Genomic DNA, 12,512 nt, shown 5'->3' on the forward strand with positions numbered 1-12,512 from the left:
TTTTTAAGTTGGATTTTCAGATAACCAAGTTTTATTTAACACATTTGACATACACATCTGTAAACATATTCTGCTGAGAGTCCATTCAAATCCATAGATTTTTTCCCAAAAAAAACCCTTTATGTTGTTGAAACAAAAATTTCTAATTAAATGATGTTCAATAATCATATGGTCACTAACTTTGTTTCTGGTGTATTAACCAATCTGTTACATTGAAAAATTGTCATTTTACAGCCTACCAGGGGGTGAGGTAACTGTTATTTCAACTTTTTGTGGTTTTTTGTCGAGCCTGCAACTTTTGTTGCAGAAAGCTCGACATAGGGATAGTGATCCGGCGGCGGCTACGGCGGCGGCGTTAGCTCACTTCTTAAAAGCTTTATATTTTAGAAGGTGGAAGACCTGGATGCTTCATACTTTGTATATAGATGCTTCATGTTACGAAGTTTCCGTCAGTCACATGTCCAATGTCCTTGACCTCATTTTCATGGTTCAGTGACCACTTGAAAAAAAAGTTCAAATTTTTTGTAATGTTGAATTCTCTCTTATTATAAGTAATAGGATAACTATATTTGATGTGTGCGTACCTTGCAAGGTCCTCATGCCCGTCAGACAGTTTTCACTTGACCTTGACCTCATTTCATGGATCGGTGAACAAGGTTAAGTTTTGGTGGTCAAGTCCATATCTCAGATACTATAAGCAATAGGGCTAGTATATTCGGTGTATGGAAGGACTGTAAGGTGTACATGTCCAACTGGCAGGTGTCATCTGACCTTGACCTCATTTTCATGGTTCAGTGGTTATAGTTAATTTTTTGTGTTTTGGTCTGTTTTTCTCATACCATATGCAATAGGTCTACTATATTTGTTGTATGGAATGATTGTTAAGTGTACATGTCTAGCGGGCAGATGTCATGTGACCTTGACCTCATTTTCATGGTTCAGTGGTCAAAGTTAAGTTTTTGAGTTTTGGTCTTTTTATCTAATGCTATATGCCATAGGTCAACTATATTTGGTGTATGGAAATATTTTATGATCTTTATGTCAGTCGAGCAGGTTTTATTTAACCGTGACCTCATTTTCACGGTTCATTGCACAGTGTTAAGTTTTTGTGTTTTGGTCTATTTTTCTTAAACTATAAGTAATGTGTCAACTATATATGTTGTATAGAAGCATTGTTAGCTGTACCTGTCTGCCTGGCATGGTTTATCTGACCTGGACCTCTTTTTCAAGGTTCATTGGTCTTTGTTTAGTTATCTTGGTTAATGTAAAGTTTATGTGACAGTTGTAATAAAGCTTAGCTTTATACTTAAGACTTTCAACATAATATCAATGATTAGTATAGAAGGCGAGACATTTCAGCGTGTGCACTCTTGTTTTTTTAATGTCCCATTTATGGGCATTATGTTTCTGATCTGTGCTTCCATTTGTTCGTCCGTTCTTCCATTCGTCCATCTGTCACACTTCAGGTTAAAGTTTTTGGTCGAGGTAGTTTTTAATGAAGTTTAAGTCCTATCACCTTGAAACTTAGTACACATGTTCCCTATGATATGATCTTTTTAATTTTAATGCCAAATTAGAGAGATTTTCTCCCATTTTCACAGTCCACTGAACATAGAAAATGATAGTGTAGATTGGGCATCAGTGTACTGGGGACGCAATTTTGTTTTCACCTAGATCACCACTTTGAATGATGCATATTGTTAAAATGAAGTCGGTGGCCGTATTATTTTACATCATTAAAATAGAAATTTTTGCTTTAAATTAAAAATTTATGGATTGAAATTGAAATTTGATGTCAGATTTTAAAACAAATTTATGAAGATTTTTGCAGATTTAATGGGAGTGGTCCATAATGGGAACAAAAAAAACTTTGTTAAAAGTTAAGCAACATTAATGTGAATAAGACATGAATCAAAGTGTGAATAGCTAAAAGAAATTTAGGGATCACCAATAGGAAGGGAACAAATATCAAGCAAAACCAGGTAAGAAAAAAAGACAATAGAAATAAACATTAATTTTATATTAAGATTCCATGACTCAAGTGTGTAAAGGCAACTCATCTTTAAAAAGACCCAACAAATCAGTCTCTGGCCCACAGCATTGCTAGCTATTTGAATGAAAAAATTGTCAAGTCACCTTCACAGGAACAGATAAAGGCATCACCAATTTAAAATCCAAACAGAAGGATCTTTTTGAAAAGAAAACAACACTCAAAGAATTGACTAGACAAGTTAAAAAGTAACTCCACCACTTCAATCCATAACTAAGATCATTAACCCCAAATGTATTACACCTGAACAAAGACACTTTGAATGCAAAAAACCCTTTTACAAGTTGTACCTAAGCTACAGATTACTACCTTTGTAGCTCAAACAACTCCATTGGATTATATTCTGAACCTAAAAAATTCAAAACAAAATTGTACGGATATCTCCTGGTAGAAGCCCAACTTAAAACAGAAAATCACCAAACCATACTTATTGCAGTGATAGGTTAAAAACTTCACAAGTGGCAGTAATTCAACATTATGCTTGCATATTAGATTATAAGTAACAAAAAAAAGAGTGACCAAGAGAACTCCCTGTACACACAATTTAAAACCTTTTTCATAATATTAGAAATTTTTAATTCCATTTTTAGTTCATATTCCAAACCTCTTGAGTGTGCACCTGAAAAATTGATTGCATGAGCTATTCCTACACAGAAGCTATTTCCTCTTGTTACCTTTTGTTTTGTGTACATCATGTGTAACTACTTAATGATACGAAAAGCAAATGGTTCAAAAACGTTTAAAAAAAATATGTTGATTCAAATTTAAAAAAACCAACATACATTTATTATCACTATTGTTTATTCTGATCAACATGCCAATTATCAGGTTGGCTGTACTTGGTATCATCATTAGGTGTTCGCTCACATGGGGTGTGACAAAGGGGTGCTAATTTCTAAAATCCAGCTGCTTTTTATTTTATTTTCCCACAAACTTTGTTTCCTTCTTTTCCACAGATCCCACTTTTTTACCCCCTTTATCCCATATCCCAAAAGCGTGTCATCGGATTCACCATCTCTTCATTACATTCAATTGTGTGGGAAAATATATAATTTTGTAAAAGAATTGCCTCTGTTTGTCACCCATAACTATACTTAATCTATTGATGCCATAATGTTTTGTTACATCACAGCAACTCTAAATTGAATTCTTTCACCAAATGTGGTTACTAAAATTAGGACCTTATTATATGTACAAAAGTTACATGAATGACAGAAAGAAAACAGACTTATTATTACCTTTTATTGGTGTCCCTGCGATTTTACTTTGAAAGGAATTGGTGTCCCTGCGATTTTACTTTGAAAGGAAAGTTTTGTGCTTTGAAAGTCCACGACTTTAGAAAGCATATTTGACATTAGAACAAGTAGGCCGTGTTCTTTTTGTCACATTTTGTTCACGCATCATTGTAAATATAATGGAAATTGATGAGACTGTTGCACGAATGAGAGGTTTAGTGCTATAAAAACAGGTTCAATATTTCACTTGACTGGGCGGAGTCTATTATTTTGACCAGTCCATCTATAGACAGGTGTTTCCAGTCGGAAACCCCGTTGAAATAGAACAATGGAATCAAAGCTCTTTGTTAGAGAAGGCGATAAATGCTTACTGTAATGTTTACTAAAGTGACAAAAAATTTAAAAGTTAATAGAAACAAACAAAATTACAATTTTCTTCTCAATTACGAAGTGTTTTATTTCAAAAACACCATTTGCATAAGATTTAAATTTACATAGTTAAGAAGAACAATTATATATCAAGTCGACGACATGGGTATCTGTCAAGTTGGATGTATAAAATGCATAACCTCCGATTTAAAAAAAAACTTACCACGGACAGAAAACAAATCAATCTATTAGTTAAGTAATTTTCGTGTCTGCACTTCCATTATGTGACTCTAGAAAAAATTCCAAAAAATGGGTAACAATTGTATCGAAAAGAGAAAATCGAGTGCACCTTTTTATGTTAGGGCGTGTTTGAGTTGAATATTTTGTCTTGATATCGTACAAAGCAAGAATATTTCATACATCGTCTCGCTTCAGATTCTATCATTTTTATATATCAAAGCTACAGGTTGACTTTATAACATAAAAAAAATCACAGTGCTAAAAGATGAAATATATGGGTCAAGTGAAATACCTATCTAATGAATCACAAAAACAGAGTAGGTGTGTTCGAATAGCTATTTTTTTACTGAAAGTACTTTACGACAGTCTTTCAAGTTGGATGATGAAAATGCATATCTTCGAAAAATTATACTTTTTTGTGTGTGAAAACTAGGGTTTATAGTCTTCAACCACTAAAAAAAATCTAGTCTGCCCTTCCACGAAATACTTAATTAGATTTTTTTTAAATGTTTATGAATTTTCGAAAATTCCACCTGACAACCGATCAGACAATAGTTTTAAGTTGAATCAATGCAGACAAGATCATTAACTGATGCTCATTAGCTGGTTGATACATTTGTCTTTTAAAATACAACTGACATATAAGGATCGTAATGGTGCAATATGGATAAATGTATCGGTTTCCGAGAGCAAAATTGGCAGAGCGTCATCCCTACAATGGCTTCCATTTCTACGATTGTGAAAATGAACTGGCGTAATGGGGAGATAGTTTTGATGAAGTAGAATCCTGACTGTTTCTGAATAAACTCATCAAATAAATGCCCAGTTGTTCGTCACATATCATGTACACTCAGTTCATTTGTATATCGGTTTGGTGACACTGAAAGGTGATTAGAAATCAATAACAATTATAACGGCCATCATCCTTATCACACACATCTTCAAATAGACTGTCTTTATGCAAATTAAAACGTAAGCTCCGCCCGATCAGTTGAAATAACATTAATTGGTAATAATAGATTGAAGCTAAAATCGTTATATTGCTCTCATAACTCTTGGTTAGACATATGGACATAATGTGTTGTTACTGTTATTGTTAATAAACAAAAACAAAATGTGACCTCTTGGAACTAAATTATGATCAATTATAAGTCGAGTTTCTTTTTTAACATTTTACATAGTTTGGGAGGCTAATTAGATTTTCCAAATTACTATTGATATGATGTTAGTAACCCCAAGTAAGGTTGCTGATTTAGTTCCCAAACAATATAATATAGATAAATTTTTAAAGTTCTAAATTTGTAATGATAGTAGAAATTATTGTATACTTATTTTGTAAAAATATCACAACTCTGCTATGTGAGCATTATTTCAATAAGATCATGAGAGAACATATTATGCACAGTCAGATATTTAGTTTCTCATGCTTTAAGTCGTACTAAACTTCACTTTTCCAGTTTCCACTTCTTTTTTAGGATTCTGATATTTGTAAAAATTCCAAATGTCTCTATTCTTCAATGATAATAATGGAGTTCATTTTCACTGGAGTCGTTTGCATCACAGTATATCCCTTGTGTGTCATTGCTGTATATGAAGTCTTCTTCTATCTCATATTCCTCAATCAGCTTGTTTGAATTACCTCATCATCATATTAGTGTAACTGTTTATTACTGGAGTTTTTATAAGGCGACACAACCGCAACTGAAAAAGGCAACACTGTTCTTTGCTCCCAAAGAATGGGCAAATATATGTGTTTGTCACATATTATTCAGTTATAAATTCCTTAAATGTTGTTCAAAGTTAAACAAATTAACACATTGTACACCTCATTCAAAATCTCGTAATATCTACTAATTCACAGGTTGGTTCAGTGCAAAGCAGCTGGGGTTTTGTTTTTGGGTTGACTAAGAAAGATTAGTTTTTCTGGTTTTCCCAAAACAAATTTGTTTCTTTGCATGTCCTTTTTGGTCATATGGCTCCATTCGTATCAATTATTTATACATCGTTGTCTTTCAAACTTTCCTAAAGAAGATCAGTCTAATCTGAACAAGCCAGATTTATAAAGTGTAATTTTTGTTCTCACATGCGCACTAACAATGTTCCTTGATCTATGAAGCAAATTGGATTGAACTAAAACTTGGCATAACACTTGTTATCATAAGACAAGGGCATGTTTGTCTGATCAAGATATGTATGTAATAGTTATTACAATCTAAGTTTAGACGTCCTCAAATGCAGTGGTGATGGTAGGAAATCGTATTCTTCATTGAATGCTTCCGTACAAGGTATGACAGGAGTGTATAGCTATATGTGAGGCTTCCGAAATAAAAATTAATTTAATAGTGACATGTACTTATGGCACATGCAAAAAGCTTTAAAAATGCCGGTTTTTTTTATACAATAGTCTTGATTTGATTTGAAAAGAATGATCAGGACATGATAATAATGGGAACGCACGTATAAATTATGGACGTCACGGACAATTGGTCTGAGTCGTTACATTTCTCAAGAGAGAAAGTCTCTTTGATAACAAACATAGACATCGAAGACGCAATTCAACTTATTATTTTCTATCTTACATCATATCAAGTCAATATCAAGGAAAATATTGACAAAGGACTGAAATGAAGAGAGAAGTTATCTCTTACAACAAACAAACAAAAATTTGGATACGCCCATTCGCAGGAGGTGCGTGCATAAACAAGAGACTTCTAATGGTTACGCACCTGATCTCTCTCCTTTTAGAGTTCATGCGATTCCCTTGGATTTTTGTTGTATATTGTTGTTGTTTTGTTGTCTCGTTATCTAAACGATTTACATAGTTGGATATCGGTAAACTACTGTCGCCTTAAAATATATAGAATATCTCACAATTCAAATTTGATACCAAGCCGTCGCACTTAGTCTTATACTTTCTGGTTTCTGAAATATTTTGCGCACTGTGTAGAATATAAACTATTTGTTTAAAAATACGAATAATTTGACCCCTTTATTTTTGTTTCGATATTCATATGCTATTTCTCATCTAGATGTTGTTCTGGTAACAGTCGAAATTTCATCTATATTAATCTGGTTTTCTCTGTTAGAACACTTACGAAACCGATCTTCTGCATTCTTGTGGTGACAAAATAGCTGTTAAATAGTTCCTGTAACATAACTCATCTAAAGAAAATAAACTATTAAAAAAAAATAAAAAAATACGACGATAGCCATACGTTTGTAAGACAAGTTAGGGTCTCGGTGCAGTGGCGGATCCAGAGGGGGGTTCCGGGGGTCCGCACCCCCCCTTTATTTTGGCCGATCAATGCATTTGAATCGGGACATATGTTTGCACCCCCCCCTGCACCCCCCCTGCACCCCCCCCCCCCTTTGCCCTGGGCTAGCACCCCCCCCCCCCCCTTTCGAAAATTCCTGCATCCGCCACTGCGGTGGCCGAGTGGACTAAGTTGTTACTTGAAATCACTATCCAGACAACACTGAGGTTGTAAGTTCGAACCCCGCTCATGCGGGTGCACTCGACTCCAATCTTAATTGACTAGGATTGTCAGTTTTCCTATCGAAGGTCGGTGCTTTTCTTTGGGCACTCCGGCTTCCTCCATCAATAAAAACTGGCCGCCACGAAATAGCCTAAATGCGGTGCTTAAAACTGGCGTTAAAACACCAAAAAATCACATCAAGTTGTAAGACAAGTTGACATGTATTCATGAGACAAAACAATTTGTTCACTGCGTAATATTCCGCTGTTTAATTAACTGTCCCTCACTACTTCAGTGTATTTGTCAATATACTTTTCTTGTGGAAGCCATGGCCGAATTAGTATATTTGTAATAAAAGGCATTAGAATAGGTGAGGAGATTTCGTGACCACCTAAGCACACAGAAGCTGGCCAGTTTTTCGTGTTATGTTCTATTTTCCTCTGATATTCTGAATTTTTATTATAGCCTGGACACACATATAAAAAAGAAGATGTGGTATGATTGCCTTGCAATAGGAAAACTCGCCACAAGAGACGAAATGACATATATTAATAACTATATAGGTCACCTTACGGTCTTCAACAATGAGCAAAGCCCAAACCGCATAGTCAGCTATAAAAGGCCCCAAAATGACAAATGTAAAACAATTCAAACGAGAAAACTAACGGACTAATTTATGTCCCGAAAATGAACGAAAAACAAATAGAATGTATGTAACACATCAACAAACGACAACAGCTGAATTACAGGCTCCTGGCTTGGGACAAGCACATGCATACAGAATGTGGCGGGGTTAAACATAGTCTATATACTGTATTTCTTTTTTCATTTTCGTCCATGGCGTTGTTAGTTTGTTGTCGATTTATGATTGTGAATGTCCCTTTGGTATTTTACGCCTCTCTTATCATGACTTCTGGTCATTAAAAAGTTTAGGTCGCAACTGAAGAATCACACAAGCATTGGTAAAATAAGCAATAGCTGAGTACATAACTATATCCCTTCATTGTCAAGAAGGGATATAGTTAGGTCATAAAAGATGGCATATTTTCAACAGCACGAGTTTGCTTAATCTATTGATATCTATATTTATGTTAACACCGTTTATATGGTCATCGGATGACTTTAGAGGTCAACTCGATAATTAATTAGATGGCGGTCTAGACAAAAAACACACGAAACGAAGCTACGTATTTTTATACCCGTGTCTTGGAAATCGTTTATTTGAAACTTTTAATAGTTTGAATAAATGTTTTACATTGTTATAAATCAAATATGAAAATTTGATTTAAATCGATGAACATGAATTTGACAGCTAATGCCCCTTTAATTAACGCCGATTTGTCCCAGGTTATATATATAGTTGGTCTTTTTGACAGCATTTTACATATTGTATTTATAGTGTGACATAGATCAATTAAGTTTATTCCTTCGGTATATTTTGACTTGTTATGCCTCATTTATGGGCATTTTTTGTCAGTCTGGTCTGTGCGTCTGTTCGTATGTCTGTTCGTTCGTCCGTTGGTTCGTTCGTCCGTCCGTCCATCCGTCCGTTAATTCGTCCCTCTTTAGGTTAAAGTTTTTGGTCAAGGTAGTTTTTGATGAAGTTGAAGTCCAATCAACTTGATACTGAAATTAATAAAATTTAGCCATCTTTTTTTTTTAATGAAATTCTTCGGTCTTGAAATTTGAAATTTTAGATATTCATTAAGTGTTATAACTTATTGTAGTTCGTGTTCATGCCAATATTTCGAGTTGGTTCAAGATTTTAGGGAACGTTGCATTTAGAGGTTCGCTTTGGTTTATGGTAATATCAAAATACGTCAGAAGGACTTCCGATGATTTGGAACGTGACAGCCGAGATCGTGTAAACAAACACTTTGTGGTGCATTCTAAAGAAAACCCTTTTCACTCAATGTCATAAAGTCAGCAATGTGTAGTATAGTTGCTTAAATTTCCTATTCTGTAGTGTCACAGCGGTAAATACTGTTTTTATTCACTTGCATTGACCTACTTTTTCTTCGACCTTGTACCTCTGTGGATATATTTATCTTACTGATTACAACCCCTACTGACCGATTTTTTTTTTAGTTTGAAGACAGTCTTTGTTAACTAAAATAACAAAACGATATTTTGTCCTACTCTTAGATGACAATTTTTATGCCAGTAATGAATGCCATTTATTTTCAGGTTAGTTATTTCTGAACTAAATTTTCCAAAAAATGCATGTATATATAAGAAATTTGCTCTATCTGTATGAAAGACTGGAATGTGCCAATCTTTTATACACAGAAACACTGCTATGTTGCAAGTCTATTCACTTTCAAAGTATATACATCTAAAATATAGAAATAATGATGGTCTGATATAAATGCCTTCCTTGTTGCCATTATAACATGGTCATCAAAGTCATGATAGTTGTTTAAATTTCTGGCAGAATATTGAATCTTTAAAGAAAACGTATACAAAATAATGCCAAATGGCATTTCTTGTCAGTAATATTTGCAAATGTTCAAATTTTAAAGAATCAATAATATATTTTACAGTGAGAGGGCTCTATTCCCTATTCAACTTTTTTTCATGAGTTGATGGAGGTAGAGTTGTTTGAACCTATAATGTATATTGAGCTCGGTACTTTTTCTTTAGAGACCCTGTGAGCTATTGCCCTTACTTCGGTGTCAATCTGTGTTGTCATTGTGTTTACATCTAAAAAAAATATCAATCTTTGAAACTACATTTGTACATGTACTGGACCAAACCTGTCTGCAATCATGGCAATGTATCTATAATCATCATTTATAGAAATGCAGTTACCATGCAAAAATACATGTAATTAAAATCAGCATCTTTACACATGTACAAGATGAGGCATGTTCATTGCCTTGAAGTGAAATTTTGTACACAGATTTTCATTTTATGGTATCTTTTAAATTTCTTTGTATTATCATGATAATAGACCAAAAAGAGCAGCTAATAAAAGCGAAAAGAACAGATGTACCAGATCTACAAGTTACATGTAGTCACATGACTGAAATTTTATATGACTTCTGCTCCTTATTTTAAAAGTTTTTGCTTTTGAATGAGGATTTTTCTCTTTCTTATTAGCATTTGTAGTGAACACTTTATAACAGTATGAATATGTATGTTATATTGCTGAAACTTTTCCATGCTAACAGTATGTAAATATTTTGAGTCACCAGATTACTTTTTGCTGTTTTTATCATTTTAGAAAAGGCATTAAGTGAAATAATACGTATGTTTTTTTACCAATTTTTATTAATATTTTGTAATTTCTGTATTATCATATTTTACCTTTTCATAGATATAGAATTTATTTATATCTCTGATATTATAAATCAATTGCTTCATTTTGTTTTCTTTATCCAGATGCTGTTCAACATGTTCAATATCTAAATGTGTACAACATGTACAAATTTTATCAAAATTCAAATAAAGCCCAATTACCGTTTACCTGATACTCTACAGCAATTATAACTATTGGCTAATGTAAATTCACACACTATTGTCATATTTTAATCTATTTCTATATACATGTATATATAAAAAAAACACAAAATAAAAAAAATGCTGTTTCATTGCTTTCAATAATGATTAATCAGATTTTACAGCAACTTTCAATTAATCTTTCATTTTGAATCATGGTCATTAGGGATTGAAGAGAGCAAATGCCCATTTAAATGATAGTATTATAGTATTTACCTTTTTTATGTTATGACTGCACCACTTTTAAATTCATTTAATTGTCAAATTGTCATTTGACCGTGAAGCAAAATGTTTATATTATTTAAGATCATCTTTCTATGCTTTGCTTATTTATGTTGAACTTCTTGTTTGCTAGACATAAAATATTTTCTATGCTTTTTAGTTACAATTTGGAGTTATGCTCATGTATGTACCATCATATTGTGAATTGTCAACTATCGTTTGTATAAATATTTTGTCCCCTTCATGAAATTAAGAAAGCAAGACTTAGGCATTCAGTTTCCGTCGACTGCATTTATCAACATATTGGTTGTTGATTAATTAATTTTCATTGGAACCATTAGTGGTACATAGTAGGTACATGCATGTAATTGAAATCTGTATGCTGTTTCATTAGCATCAGCTTGTTTCTATGAAGTTAATTTGGCTTCACCCTCACAGGCACGGTCTATTGATGTTGAAATTTTTGCATACTTTTATAAAAAAGAAGATGTGATATGATTGCCAATGAGTCAACTCTCCACAAGAGACCAAAATGACTCAGAAAAGGTAAGTTGGTCATATTTGTTATGTATGGTATGCAGTTGTATTTGGATTGCACCTCATTACCATGTATATAGTCTTCCCCCAAATTATGATTCATTGATTTTGAAACTTTTGTATAGTTTACATGATAAAGTTTGTGTTAATAGGTCAGTTTAAAGGGAAACTTCGCAAAAAAATCAAAAATTGATATTATGTCCATTCTATATAGAAATGCTCAAATATATAGATATTAAAGTTTTATTCCGCTAGATAAGAGATCACCATCGATTTCAAATTCAGAGTATCAATTCTCTGCGTACCGCCATTTTGTCGTAAAATACTTGTATAAGCATTAGCATTTCTCATTTCCATGGAGGTTATTTGGCCTGGTTCATTGACTTCAAATGTTTGTAATACCGTTTAATTACACTTTAAATTATTGCTATTTTGATTTTAACATTTGCATTATACTATCAAAATAACATATATTTTTATGTGCCAAAAAGGTAAGACATAAGTCTGTGTCAACAGTTTATAAATCATGTTTATATTGTAATACTTTTTTTTTTTTTTTGTGTTGTGTGTTTATACATTGTAATGTCAAAAAAAGAATATTTACAGTTCAGTTCAAAAATAAGGAAACATGTATTTGCTATATTAAGAATAGGATTATTACTAATGAAAAACGTAAATAACAAAAAGATAGCTAGATAGAAAACAATACAAACATGAAGCATTGAAAAACATTGAAAAACAAATGTACCCTATTAACATGATTAAAAATCTCCTTAGCTATTGAATTTACTTTACAAATGTAGGTACTCATCTTATAAGAATTTGTGCTCTTTTAGAACTTTCTTATAATTGTATGTTGCCTTTACATAAAATGATTCTCCC

The 12,512-nt window shown here is 33.0% G+C and overlaps 1 protein-coding gene across 7 annotated transcripts in view; it reads left to right on the top strand.

Moving 5' to 3' along the window:
* The first annotated feature begins 9,177 nt into the window (after window positions 1-9,177).
* The window catches only part of LOC139514433 (uncharacterized), a 28,043-nt gene continuing 24,708 nt past the window's right edge, over window positions 9,178-12,512 (top strand). For 2 of the 7 annotated variants that reach the window (XR_011662615.1, XM_071303708.1), the window contains exon 1: window positions 9,190-9,346. The gene's annotated coding sequence lies outside the window, so the exon portion shown is untranslated. Of the gene's footprint in view, window positions 9,558-10,596; window positions 10,621-12,512 lie in introns of all 7 variants that reach the window. The other 5 variants (XR_011662616.1, XM_071303709.1, XR_011662614.1 and 2 more) reach the window with 5 other exon arrangements.

Source organism: Mytilus edulis, chromosome 3 (genome assembly GCF_963676685.1).
Source record: "Mytilus edulis chromosome 3, xbMytEdul2.2, whole genome shotgun sequence".
Classification (NCBI taxonomy): Eukaryota; Metazoa; Mollusca; class Bivalvia; order Mytilida; family Mytilidae; genus Mytilus; species Mytilus edulis.